Consider the following 14,435-nt stretch of genomic DNA (forward strand, 5'->3'; position numbering starts at 1 on the left):
TCCAAGTATGTCTTTAAAAACAGGATAAGGACCAGTTATCCAGAATGCTTTGGGGATGCATGCTTATGCAACATATATATACACATATGCACATATTCAAACATATATACATACATATTTATGTATGTTATATGTATGTGTATATATACACATTCATCTATGTGCATACATGCACACACATATACTTAACACATATATAATAGACAGACAGACAGATAGAGGAGGAGCAGGGAGAAAATAGGTTGTAGTCTGTTATCTTTATATCCTAAAACTCAAGTCTCCTTTTCTCCCTTTCTGAGGCTAACATCTGAGGTCAAGTCCCATTCACCTCATTTCTTTTATTTTCTTTTTAATAGGCTCAATGGATTATCTCAACTGTCCCCTAATCTCTAGATAGCTGCATCCCCAAAGCATCCTGGATATCTGTTACTTAGTGTTTTGTTTTGTTTTGTTTTGTTTAATTCTTGGAGGTTACTATGTATTTTCCATCCTCCTTAGAAAAGAGATGGAATAGTGACTTACTTATTTACCCCAGATTGTGTCTACATTGTTTTCATTTTATGAGTAAGATTTTCTTTTTGAATGACCAAAAAGTCAATGAAAGAAATAATAAGCAAGATGGGGGTGGGGGTAAGGGTACTTCTCAAGTCTGACTCATATGTCTCAGGGTCACAAGGAGAGAACTCACAATGTTTCCTCTCCTTTAGAATTGATTCATTCCTCAGTCTTCCTGTTAATACGAATAGGGAGGTAAAATCACAGTGGGGAGAGCTGGCGTTCTGGAAAGGCAAGACAGCACAGATCAGATGTGGGTGGGACAAAGACTCCGGGAACCACTCCCAGCTCACAGAAACTCGGCTGAGACCCAGCTGGATTCAACTCTTGAAATACATCTCTTAAGAAAGAGATCAGTCATCTTAAATACAGAATAAGAGAAAATCATAGAATCTGAGCTGGAAGGAGCCTTAAAGTCCATCAAATTTGATCTTTTCACTTTACAGATGAGGTAACTGAGTCACAGAAAGGATAAGTAACTTCCTCAGCTTTTAAGTGTCTGGGGCAGAATTTGAACTCAGGTATATAGACTCCAACTTTGATGCTCTATTCACTACTCACTACACCCCACCAATAGTTCGTATGCACACAATGAGGCTTCCCCACTGATTATTGCAACTATGTGCTGGGAATCATGAAAAGTACCTGGGTGTGGAATCAGGAGACCTGCACTAAGCTGCCAGCATCCCCTCTTACTAGCTGAATGAGTTTGAGGAAGTTAACTTCCCCCTTCTCTGATCCTCTGCTTACTCCTTGACGAACTGAAATAATAGCAATGTTTGTACTTACTACTTATGTAAGAGGAGAACATTTTCTAACTATTAAAGTGCTGTGTGAATGTGAGTTTTGACCATTTTAGCAGGGATAAAGAAAAAGAGAATCAGATCTCTTAGAGACAATGAGAAATTATAGGATGGACTAAGCCTTCGTGAAGCATAACTGCAGGACCAATGAATTTGAACTCTATCCCAAAGACAAATTACCTGCTACACTCTATTTCTACTAGTCATTTACTGGTGGGTCACCTACCAGAACTGCCTGCTGACTGCTAACTCACCAGTGTGCAAGGAAATGGATTAGACCACCCTTCCATCTAATTTCTCAGAGCTCGGGCAGGAGAAGAATTCTTTTCATCATGGGGACAATAAACAGCATCTGTTCATGATGTGAATTGAAGCCTGTGACAAGGTCCCTTCTAGGGCTGGCCCAGGTCTGTAAAATGTAAACTGGCACTGAGTCTGGGTGACTCAGAAGCATACTTCACATGGATTTTGGAATTACGACTTTTTAAAGCCTGTCCCTTTGGAATAAGAGGTTGCCCCTCCTCTCCATTTTCATGCCAAAGAGCTAGGATGTTTAAGGGTGAGGAAGCTCTGTGATACTATTCCAAAGAGAACTTTAAAAAGCTGTCAGAACCCAAGTCCTGTTTTAGATTTCATACCACAACCTCTTTACTCTTATAATTATCATTTTGGGCTCCACCGCCTTCAAGGCTCTCCTGAGCTGACTGCCATAAAATTATTTCAGGGGAGTGCCCTTCTAATAGTCATTCAATTTCCTTGTTCCCCTTCCCCCCCCAATCAAAAGCATGTGCCTAATTATCCTCTTCTGTATTTCTGCTCTGTATTCTTTCCTTCCCCAGACCTTCTGTTTGGTTCCCCTCATTCTTCCCCTCCCCTCTTTATCTGCAAACAGCGCTTTATTTTGTTAATGCTAGAGAGGAAGCACACAGTCTTGTGAAGCTAGCAATAGCTCTGACATTTTGGCCAGTCCTGTTGTCTTGGCTCCAACACTCAGCAACTCAAATAGGAACATTTATTTATAGAGAAATAAATACTCTTGAAGGAAAGATCAGGGCAACTTTCCTTTGGATCTTAAAAACCTTTTGTGCTGCCTGAATTCTTTGTTCTCCCAGTCACCTGCCCTATCCTGACCAGCCCTATCCTGCATATCTGCTTCTCACCCCATAATTCTGTTCATTTCAAAATTTAATTCTATTATAGGCAGAAAAAAATAGAGCAATAAAGGGCTTTTTGTGGCTTAATCATTTTTTTAGTGTGACTCCATTTGGGTTTTTTGTGGCAAAGATACTGAAGTGGGGTTTACCACTTCTCTAGCTCATTTTCCTAATGAGGAAACTAGGGCCAATAAAGTTAAGGGACACATTCAGGATCACACAGATGGTAAGTATCTGAAATTAGATTTAAACTTAGAAAAGAGAGTCTTCCTGACTCCAGGCCTAGCACTCTATCCATTGGGCTACCAAGCTGCCCAATAAAGGGCATCATAGACCATCTACTCCAAACCCCCGTGTTTGACACAGGAAGGAATCAGGGTCAAAGGAAATTAAGTGATTTTATTTTGTTTTGTTTTTCACCTAGTTTATTTCTCGTTAGTGGCAAAGCAGGATATATGGGGTGTTCAGGGAAGACTAACACCCTGGTGTGAGGGTTGCTCATCTGCCTTTGGCATCTCAATTGTGGCTTCAACAAGCTATAACTTGCACAGTGATCACATCGAGATAAAATCATCTCAGCTGATGAACTTAACTAGGTTGAGAGTAAGTTATGGGCCTCAAACATATCAGTGAGTTAGGGGGATATCTACCTCAAGCATGTGAAGATTTCCCCAGGCAGGATGGGCAGATGAGAATAATTTGATCCAATGGCCATAAAGGCAGTTGCCATAAAGCAATGCTGAGAAGCACTTAGAGCTTGGTCATCTATTGCATCTGTGGCCTTCACCACTTTTGATTTTGTTTTGCCACTAGACTAGTGATTCTAGAAGAGACAGTGAGAAGCTGATGACTACCCAACTCTGCCTCACAAATCCAATTCACATGCTTGAGTCAAGAGATGATAATAACACCCACCTCTCAGGATTGTTTTAAGGATCAGATGAGGTATTTGTAAAGTATATTGCAATAAACTGTTAATTGGGGAGTCAAGATGGAGAAAAATGAACAATAACCAATAAAGATGAAACATTTTTTTTGAAAATATATGAAAAAGAACAGAAAGAAACACAATTGAGGAGGCTGTTTAGTACCAAGGGTACTGAGGATGTACCTCAATCAGCATCACTGCTTGAATCAGAGAGGTGTTGAGAAGTTAGCTATTGTGACTTGCTTTATGAACACAATATTGCTCATTTCTTTCTTCTTCTCAGGTACTCATTACTTCTTCCTCAGATCTACTGGAATCATTTCCCTTACTTTTAATCTCACCTCTCTGCAATCCATCTTACACACAATTGCCAAAATCACCAATTTGAGGCATAGGTCTTCTGCTCAAAAAACTTTCAGTGGCAGACTCTAAGACAAAGGCAAAATATAAACTCCCAAACTTGGCATTTAAAACCGATCACAATCTAGCTTCTACTCCCCATCCTAGACTAATTTGATTAGAATTTTTATCACAAATTCTATGTTTCAGTAAAACTGAACTACTAATCATTTCCCAAACTTGATATTCCCTCTCCTACTTTTGTGTATTTGTGTTATAATCCCCTTATAAGTAAAAATGGGTGTCTCTTTTTGCTTCTATCTTCTTTAATTTTGCTTTCAGGACAAAGACAAATATGAAACTTGCAGAGAAATTCTGCAGAGTCAAAACTCCTTTTGTCAAAAGAACTTTGGAATCAATAAACTGGGAAATCCAGGACCTTTGATTTGTTTTGTGGTATTTGAACTAATGTAACTTGGCTGGTTATGGCTTAGCCAGCAGAAATGAGGATTTGGTTAATCACCATGAAGTGAGTTCTCTCACTGGTTTGCACCAGATGGATTTGGAAAAAAAAAAAAAAAAAAAACAACTTTTTTTTTTTTTTCCTGTGCTGTTACCTATTGCCTGGAAGAGCTCTTTAATGATGGAGAGGATTTACTTTTTCTCTTTGCCCTGTTACTTGCTGCTTGGGAAGCAGAAACTTCTGGGCATCCAACCAAGGGAACCAAAACAGAAAATCCAGGCTAAAGTGTCTGCCAGTCACATGATTTCCTGGTCACTTGAGGATGAAAAAAACCTGAAGTTTCCTCTAAGACTTTGGACTGTAGACCAACAACATAACTAGTCAACAACAGCACAGGAAAAACTATGTTCAACCTAATCAATAGTGTCTTCAAAGAAAATCTTTTTCCTTTGCTGGATGCCCACCTTTTGTTATGAAATCCTTGTGTTAAAAACACAGTATGCTCCAGTTGCAGTAGAAAGTGAGAAAACTCCCTGACAATAATGGCAATTGGATTCCCAAATCAAAATTGGCAGAGACATAGATCCAAGAAAAGTAGGCACAGGTATGAATGGTAGCAAAAGCAACAACAAAAAAGAAAAAAAAAACCACCAACAACAAAAAAACAAACAAAAAAAAAAAAAAAACCCATCCTGTATATTCCTTTGTTGACTGAAAATTGGAACTGATAGGGATCTTTCACATGCTATTATTACATCAGTTAGTGGTCAATGGACAACTCCTCCCCTGGAAGGGTTTAGAAGGACCAAGGAGTGAGATTGATGGAAGGAGCCTTGCTTTCTAGGAAAACAGGTTGAGGTTCTTTCAGTCTCTATGGAAAAATGAGAGTAGTTGCTTAGAAGAAAGCCTTGAATTTTGTTCTCTTCTAAAGGATACTGCCACATTTCTAGCTGTCTTGTCTTATTTTGTTTTGATTGAGTTTTATTTTCCCTGAATTTTTATTTTTGTTTTGTTTTTCCTCTAGCACTTCCTATGTCAGGCTTTTTGAATATCTGAGATTAGAATTGTTCAGGTGCAGTCTTACAGCCATTTAAGTGGTAGAAGATCCTCTAGAAAACCCTTAAAGCCTTGTCACTTAGGGGACAAGAAGGAGGAACCCTCCCCCAGAAAGTTCATGCCAGTTTTTTCTTAAAATGTACTAAAAATGTTCTTTAAATTTTATTGGTTTAGGAGACTAAGGCATACGTCACCGGGGAAACTTTCTGGTCATTGTAGTATTTAAAAACAGGACATGAGAAACTAAATCTCTTCCTACAGCCCTTCAGATTGCAGGTCAGGAGCATGACCATCAACAGAACAAAAAAAGCAGTACTCAGCTGAATCAATAATATCCTCAGTGACCATCTATTCTATTCTCCAATGCCCTGTTCCTGCTATAGCTAAGTAAACTTCCTTTTGTTAAGTGTCAGATATGAGACTATAAATGAGTATCTTATTTCATTTCAGTTCTAAACCTGAAGTCCCAGACCACCCTGGTCAAACATGGTTCAGGCTGATCAGCCATGACCTGCAAGAGTGTCCCATATTTATGGGTTAAAAGTTATGTTATAATTATTCTTTGCTCTGTCTTCTGCTTAGTAAATTTGACAAAGAGTTAATAGGGTCAGCTAGCTGATTTGTTAAATGAGGAACACACCAGTGGGGACTTAGGAACTAGAGTGAACAGCAGTAGAAAAGTAAGCATGTACAAAGGTTATGTTAGTATCAGCTGCTGTCCTTTCATGGAGTCCCCCAAGTTACCTGTGTGAATGAATTTCGAGTGAGGGAATTAAAAGAGCAGAAGAATCACACCTAGTATTCTGGAAGACTTTTCCTTTTTGCTTCTGTCTTTCAGAATCTTTGTCTTCCTTAGTCTGGCTCTTATTGCCCTGTCATTCCTCAATTTTCCTTCGATAGTATATAACTTTTATTCACTTTCCCATAATCAATTAAATTACAACTAATTAGTTAGGGTACCCCTGAAGGATTGGGTATCTCTTCTCTGATACCATCAACTTAAGCCTCTACCATCTTAATAGATGCCAGTTAGCAACTAGCAATCCACTTCTACTTCACTACTTAACAAATACAGTTATCCCTTCTATCATGATTTTAATAAATTACAGATCAGCATAAGAAATTAAATAGGAACTTTTGGGGAATTTTGTGGGTGCCACAGACAATACAGAAAAAGTTTAGAAACTCAGAAATGCATAAATATACATATAATATTGTATAATATCAACATATTTTATCTTTTAATTCAATTGAGATTTCTTTTCTGGTATAAAGGGAAGGCATAATATTTTATGTGGATTTTCCAGATTGTAGGAATATTCCTAACTCTTATTATGTGGAAGGGATATCCATACTTAAGCTTTTACAAATGGATACAATTTAGGAGATATAAGAAGAACAAAAATACAAACATTTCTCCCTAGTACCTCAGGGGCACACTTCTCCCAATCCCACCTGAGCCTCTGAAGAGAATGAATTTTACATATTATATTAGTCCCACCAAGTTAACATTCAGATGCAGAATTGCTGCCAAATGAGTCCTTTCATCTTGGTTATACTGGACTAGGTCTTGATGGTCATTCCTTGATCCACAGAGCATTAATGTTGAGCTGGCCATAAATCTTGTATAATGGGATGGTGGGATTTATTCTTCCTTAACCTAAAAGAGGAAAACACAACTATTAAGGCAAGAAAAGCAATTGGCCTTGTATTTGCAGGGTCATATGACAACCTTTATGGGTAGGGTTCAAAGCTTCTCAAATTACAGCATTGTCTTTCTCATCAGGGAAGGAGCCAGAAACTAGAGAAGAGAAGCCAAAAGATACCTCCCATTCTAGTTATACAGATAGTCAAAAAGGCTTCTAATCATTTTCTAAGCACACTGTAACCATTAACAAAATGTCTACACATGCTCTGATATCTTTTCAGGACATAGGTACTGATCAGCATTTTTACAGAAGCAGCCTCTCCTCCCATCTCTTCATATGGGGAAGACACCATCAGAGTGCTTCAGAGAGAGCCTTGTTGTACCTGTTTGTGACCATACTTACCCTTCCACATCACAGAGATTAGGGGTCTTCCTCCTCCCTCTTTCCCTCATTCCAAATCCACAAATCTGAAAAGTCCATGTAAAAGTTTTTGGCCCTCCCTTCATACCAAAGAAGATGTCTAAATTATTATGAAATTAAAAGATAAAATCTGTTGATATTATATAATACTATACTTATCTTTTATGCATTTCTGAATTCTAAACTTTTTCTGTGTCATCTGCTGACTTTCTCAGGTAGTCTGATACACTGAAACTGCAAAATGGGTAAAGTTCATGTGGAAGGGATAATTATATATTGTATGCCCTTGAGTAGAAGGCAAGTTTTTTGAAAGAAGTGACTATTTGTTTCTGTGTTTCTATCCCCAGCACTTAGAACAGCTCCTGGAACATAGTGAGAACTTTATATTGTTCGTTTTAAAAGGAATGGCATTTGCCAGAATAGGACCTGCTATTCTAGTTTTATGATTAAAATCTTGATTAATGTGTCCTTTTTCAGCTCTCTAGACTAGCAGGAGTTGTGGCAATAGAAGTAGTTGGCAATAATGATTAGCTGCCTATCTACATGCACAATAGTAGACATAGCTGAGAACAAATTGGAAATTAAATAGTTATTTGGGTACACAGGGCTGAAGCCTTCTGATCACTCTCCCTATTTCAATAGGGAGCAAATGACTTCAGTCAGCCAATAAACATTTATTAAATGACTACTATGTTCCAGACACTCTGCTAAGCCTTAACATTTTTTTTAATTTAAAATTGCCAATTCTATCCTTCCCCCTCCCCACTTCCTATTAACATATAACATTATACATCACAATCATGTAAACTATTTCCAGATTAGTCATTTTGTACAAGAAGACTAGAATAAAAGAGAAAGAAAGTGAAAAAAATACTTCAGTCTCTATTCAAGCAATATCAGTTCTTTGGAGGTGGGTGGTATGCTTCATTACTAGTCCTTTGGGATTGTGTTGGATCATTATTCTGCTGAGAAATGCTAAATCAACAATTCTTCAGCATACAATGCTGTTGTTCTATGTACAATATTTTCTTGGTTCTGCTCACTTCACTTTGTATCAGTTCGCATTAAGTCTTTCTAGGTGTTTTCTGAAATCTTCTTGATCATCATTTCCTAGAACAATAATATTCCAGTACAATCAAAAAACCACAGCTTGTTTAGCCATTCCCCAATTGGTGGGTTTCTTTGATTACCAGTTATTGACCATCACAAAAAGAACTGTTATAAATATTTTTGTTCAAATAGATCCTTTTCCTTCCCCCCCCCCATCTTTGGTATATAGACTAGAAGGTAGGATTTTGCCTGGAACTTGAAGGAAGCCAGGAGGTGGAGATGAGAAAGGAGAACAGTGAAAATGGCTAGAGATGAGAGATGGAGTTTCTTATTTGAGCCAACAACAAGGAGGTTGGATCACAAGTATAACCAGAACAAAGTACTGAGCATCAGAGGAATTCACTTTAGCCTGAGCCCACTCAAGAACCAGGCCTAACAATAAAGACAGCCCAAAGAGCTACACTAAAGGGGTAGGACCACAGAATCTGAGCAAGAAAGCATTGAGAGAATGAATATCTAGTCTAGCCTCTCATTTTGTACTTGAGGAATTTGGATTTATAGACATGAAGTGACCTGCCTGAGACATAGATTTAAGGGACAGAGCAGTGATTTTAATTCCAGGTTTTTCCATTGTACCATGCCAAAAAAATTATTGATTTGGCAAAGCTTAAGGAGCATATGGCAGGACTCAGTTTCCCCTGCCTCCCTTATTATTACCTCATGTCAAAACCAGAATTTCATCAGTGATAGGGTAGTCCAGGATAGTAATGATGGACCTCCCATGATGGGGCAAGCAGTCAAGGACTATCTTAACAACTTGGATTGGAGGGAATTGAAACAGATGGAGCAGAGACAGTGTCAGGAGATTTTGCAACAAAAAGGCAGATGGCCAGCATCATCTGGGAGGTCTGGCAGTAATTGCAGGAACCTGGCTATGTGTAGAGTTCCAAAAGAGAAGAGGCAAGATAGGATTCCAGTCTTAAAGCTAAGAAACCAGGACAGGAATTCAATCAATCAATAAATTTTTAATAATAAATCAATAAACAATAAACCTGTGTGCCAGATGCTGTGCACTCTGGAATACAAAGAGAGGCAAAAGGCAAGCCTTGTCCTCAAGGAGCTTACAATCTAAAGGGATGGGGGAAGATAATATAAAAGCAAGCTATATAGAGGATAAATAGGAAATATTCAATAGAGAACACTAGAATTTAGAAATGATAAGGGCTAAGATAGGTGCTCAATGCTTAGAGATTTAGTTACCAGGAACAAAGAAAGAATCCATTGACTGGAACCAAAGTAGATGACCAAAGGGAGGGCAATAAGCCAGGCTGAACTTGATCAAACAGCAATTTATCAAACCCCTACTTTCTCTCTCTCTCTATATATATATGTATATATACTGAAAAATCATATTCAAAGTCCTCTGAACTAGAAATCCCAGGGGAAGGAGAGAGGAACAAGTATTTATTAAGCACATACTATGCACTAGGCACTGTGCTAAGCACCTAACAAATATTATCTAATTTGATCCTCACCACAACCCTGCAAAGTAGATGCCATTAGTCTCATTTCCATTTTATGGAGGAGAAAGCTGAGGCAGACAGAAGCTAATCATTAGGTTGCTCAAGGCTATGGAATTATCTAGTTCTGAGGTCTGGTCTTCTAGACTGTAGACCCCGTACCCTATCCATTATACCACTTAACTGCCCCCAGGGGTCTTTATTCATTTACTTAAAGAGAAAGATTAGTTCTAGGACCTGAGGTGGGACTAAGTTTATTGGTGGGGGTTCCATGGCCACATCTGTGGTCCATAGAGATTGTGAAGGGATAGATAACAACTCTAAACACCTTGTAGCCTAGGTTTCAGAAATGCATCTTATTTCCCCTACTCCTCTGCCACACATCCTGTGGCTAGTCTTGAATATAATAAAGTCAATTTTACTTCAAGAACAGAGGTTTACAAATCACATATGGAAGCAATCATATTCACAACTTAGGGAATGTCTTAAGATTTCCTTCTGTTTCAGTGATTCATGAATGGACTTCAGAGGCCATCTAGTATATGCCTCATTTTACAAAACAGGAAACCAAAGCCGAGAGGTTAAATGACTTATTTAGGATTACATAGCTAGTAAGTATCTGAAGGATTCAAACTCAGGTCTTCTCCATTATATGTCCATTGCACCACCAGCTCTCTCTAACCTCAGATGCAGATAAATTTAATTGTGTTTGTTTATTGGTTAATTGAAACCTTCCCAGGGATTTTTGCCTGAGTCTCCTCATGCACATATTACATTCTACCTAACCATCCTCCAGGAAGCAGCTCTCTTTTCACCTTACCAGTATCGATTGTTGTCCATCTACCCCCACAAACTCTAGTCTTATAAACTTTAGCATTTCTCAGGACACTGGTGCTGCATTCAGTCCAGCTGCTCAGCTCTGAAGATCATCATCCAGATAGTCAGTGAGCCACTCCCACCAATTGCCACCAATAGGTGCAGACAGTGTCCATGAAGCAGCAAGGCATCTAGAGGATTCTACAGCAAGCAGCATGTGCTTGATGAGTTAAATCAGCATCATTTAGAGTCTAGACCAGGGCTTCTTAAAGTGTCCACTGGCAAACCCTTTCTATCCGAGAAATTTTTAGATGACCCCAGGTATATAGGCACATAAAATAAGTATCCAAATAAAAAAATCACAGTTTTGTGACCCCATATTCAGATATATGACCCCATGTAGAGTCATGACTCAGTTTAAGAAGTTTTGGTCTAGACTACTGCCTTCAACTGCCCCTGAAAACTCAAAAAGAAAAGTTTTCTCTATCAAAGTTCTTGGCAATATCAGAAACATAGTTTATCCATGGAATTATTTTAAAAAATAAAAGAGAAATGCATCACTGTGTGGGACAGCAACCTTTAGCCAAATTAAAATCAGTGACTTTCAAGGTAAAAAGCAAAAAAGGATTTATTATAATCACACGGGAAACGGCAACTCCAAATAGACAAAATATCAGTAGAGGAGTGCAAAGCACAAGCTGCAAATACAGGATTATATAGCTTCTCAAGCAAAAGCCTCCACCTCCCCCATTTGATCTTTTCTCCCATTGGTTGGGAAGTTCTAATTTATCCAGAAACTAAATATGTACCCCAGAATACTAATCAGTAATACACTCTTTACTGTATTGGTACTTAATGCTAATGACAAGGAGGGAACAGGAGCAAAATGTGAACACCTGCAGCTTTTAACTATAAGGCAATTTGTTATTACAAAGCCTTAAGTCATAATTAGGAAATAGGTCAAGGCCACATTCTTATGAGAAGTCTTCACTCAGTTTATCCCATTCATCACCAATTGTTTTGCTCTTTCACCCCAAGTACAAAGAGACTTTTACACCAGACACAACTGAAACTTCTCACTCTGTATTTTCTCCTTCCTCTTTAGAATTTAGGTTCCTTGAAAGACAGCACTTGTATATTTTCTGTTTTTACCCTAGTTCTTATCACAATGCTTTCTTACCACATAGTAAACACTTGATAAAAGCTTATTCATTCATAGTTCTGTTACCTTTTTGTAAGCAGGTTCCTTTATAAGATTATAAGCTTATGAGGACAGGGAATGTATTACATTTCATTTTTTTATACCTTATTCCTGAAAAACATTTTGCATATAATTGCTTATTAACTCTTTATTGAATTACAGTCTTGAGCCATGGGATTTATTGGGAGAGAAGGGTGAAAATGGAATTATTGTTTCTTTAACAGTTTTTTTCTTTGCTTAACTATTTTCTGGCATACAAGCTGTCTGATAGCAGCATATTCCCAGAAGTTCAGTTAAAATGAATCTTTTCATCCATCCTCCTTCCACCCCCAGCATCCTTTTTGCGTTCAGCCTCGCAGCTGAAGAGCTTTGAAATTTTCCAAGTATGACAGGCAAAACAGAAATGGGTTCCAAGGAACCTGCCTCCTAATTTGGCCCCATCCCCATCGCACTCTGGCACTAGAACTCCACCCCGCCTCTTCCTGCACTCCTACCTTATTTCCATCCTTTCCCTACCCAGGAGACATGAAGGCATATACTGCAAGCAGCCCGGAAAGCGTGATTTTTTTTTTTTCCTCCAGTAAGAATGGAGCTTGTCTCACTAGGCTGAAGGGAGACCCAATAAACAAACACTCGCACATGGAGACACTGGGTTTTGCCAAATTATGCAAAACATTCTTCTCAATTTTTATCTCGCTAATCAGCTCTCAGGCTGATTAGTCACAGACTGGGGCTCACCTGGGGAATTCTGTCTCTGGCTTTCACTTCTGGCAGAGAAGCTCTGTTTTCCTTGTGGCAGCTGCCCAGTGAGGGGAGTTGGGGGGTGGGGGAAGAGAAGGCTAAGTATCTAAGGAACAAGGTTAAGCCTGGCAGGATTGGCTCCTGGCTTCTCTAGGACTTCCGAGAAAATCTCTGGGGTTTCATCACTAAAAAGGTGCGAACTTTCTCTCTCCACTTTATCGGAATCTAAGCAGCAAATCACAAATGTAGGTCTATGGTTCCTGAAAAGCAATCATAATCAAAAGCCATTTAGTCAAGGCTGAGCTTGACCAATAACCCTGACCCCTGACCCAGGAGATACCCCAACACAGACCACTCCTCCCTCACTCCCCCCATACAATCCATCTCTGGAGTTCTATTTTGAGGGAAGATTTTTCTTTGTATTCAACTCTAAAGTGCTTCTTTGCAATTTCTAGCTTTGCTCCCAGTTGGGAAGTTTGTGATAGTCCTTCAAAAGAAAAGATCATACCCATGCACCCCTCCCCTACAAGTTTTCTCCTCTTTAGCCTAAACATCCCCAAGTCAATCAACTAATCTTCTGAGGCAGACTCTTGCTTTTTGATTATCTTGGTCCTGTGTTCCAGTATAGATTTATGTCCTTCCTAAAATGGGAAGAGACAAGCAAGATATGTAAGGAAGATCATATTCTGAAGCCCAGCTGGTATAAGCCAAAAGGAGTAGGGCCCAAGAAATTAAGATTTTTAGATTTGAGTAACTTATTTAGCCTTTTTAAAATATGGTTTCCTCATCTATACAATTAGGGGATTTAATTTTTAGTTTTTTGTCATTTTTTTTCAGTTCTGCCCAAGCCTCCATAGGTTTCTTGGGGGTAGAAGGGAGTTGGTCAAGATATTTGTGTGATTTGCCATTTTTTTTGCCTAATTCATTTTACAGATGAGGAAAATAATCAGGGTTAAATGACTTGCCCAGAATCACACTGTTATCAAGTATCTGAGGCTAGATTTGAACTGGCCTGACTCCTGGTCCAGTACTCTATCTACTATGTCACCCTAACTTTCTCTGTTATATAAAATAGGACCTGCTGGACAGGGGAATAAGAAAAATTGGAAATATTAGGTGCAAGCAATATAAGACCAAATGTACAATTGATAAACCTTGTCTGATTTCCAAATTAAATGGAAGCCTGCCAGAGATGTCAGTGAGATTCTTTATCCCAGCTGTGTTTCTAAACCAGCAACCTTTCAGTTTTTATGCCAAGCTTTCATTTTTATTGCTGCCTCACTGGATTGGTATGAAGCAAGCATTCTGTAAATCTTAACACACTATATAAATATTAGGTAATAATGGTAGTTGTATTAGTAAATAGTAGGGGAAGGACTCTCAAGAAGAGGAAGAGCAAACAGTGGGAAAGGATAGCATCCTGCAGCTGTTGGGAGGCTGTTTCAAGAGTGTCCTTTTAAAAGTGAATACTTCCAGGAAGGAAAGCTATCACTTTTAGCCATCTGTTCTCAAAGTGTGGTCCAGGAACTTCTGGTCCCCAAGACCCTACATCACTTTGTAATGCCATTGGTCTTTTCTGAAAGCAAAAGACAAGCAACAATGCCTTAGCAAAAGTTGGTTGAGTCAGCTTAGGAACAAGAATTCAGACATTGTAGATAGGTAAATATACTCTAGATTGTTACACTCTGTCTTTCTTCTCTGAGTTCTGCTTGGAACAGGATTTGGGGAGAGAAATCACTG

The 14,435-nt window shown here is 38.7% G+C and overlaps 1 long non-coding RNA gene across 1 annotated transcript; it reads right to left on the reverse strand.

Moving 5' to 3' along the window:
- Positions 1–292: 292 nt before the first annotated feature.
- LOC141559495 (uncharacterized) lies at positions 293–7,588 on the reverse strand. The gene is made up of 3 exons (XR_012487441.1): positions 7,350–7,588; positions 6,800–6,958; positions 293–779 (listed from the first exon to the last, which is right to left on the reverse strand). It is a non-coding gene; the product is annotated as an uncharacterized LOC141559495 (long non-coding RNA).
- Positions 7,589–14,435: the final 6,847 nt, after the last annotated feature.

Source organism: Sminthopsis crassicaudata, chromosome 3, assembly GCF_048593235.1.
Source record: "Sminthopsis crassicaudata isolate SCR6 chromosome 3, ASM4859323v1, whole genome shotgun sequence".
NCBI lineage: Eukaryota > Metazoa > Chordata > Mammalia > Dasyuromorphia > Dasyuridae > Sminthopsis > Sminthopsis crassicaudata.